Below are 238 nucleotides of genomic sequence, written 5' to 3'. Positions count from 1 at the left end.
CACAGACTGGGAGCGACCGCCGAGCAGCCGAGCGGATGGGAACGCACGCAGGGCGGCCGGGTAGGTTCCAGGGACCGGGCGGACTGGAGGATGGGCAACCCGAAACGCGCCGGCCAAGGCCCGACATCGATACGGCACAGAGACATGGTTGCGCGCACCGCGGCTGTGGGTCCGGACCCTTAAGCAACACAGGCAAGCAATCCCGGGCGCGGACACTGCGTCTCGACTGGGCCACCCG

Source organism: Tupaia chinensis, unplaced genomic scaffold (assembly GCF_000334495.1).
Source record: "Tupaia chinensis unplaced genomic scaffold, TupChi_1.0 Scaffold143830_1, whole genome shotgun sequence".
Taxonomy (NCBI): Eukaryota; Metazoa; Chordata; class Mammalia; order Scandentia; family Tupaiidae; genus Tupaia; species Tupaia belangeri.
The sequence above is the reverse complement of the archived record's forward strand: the minus strand, read 5'-3'. Positions refer to the sequence as shown.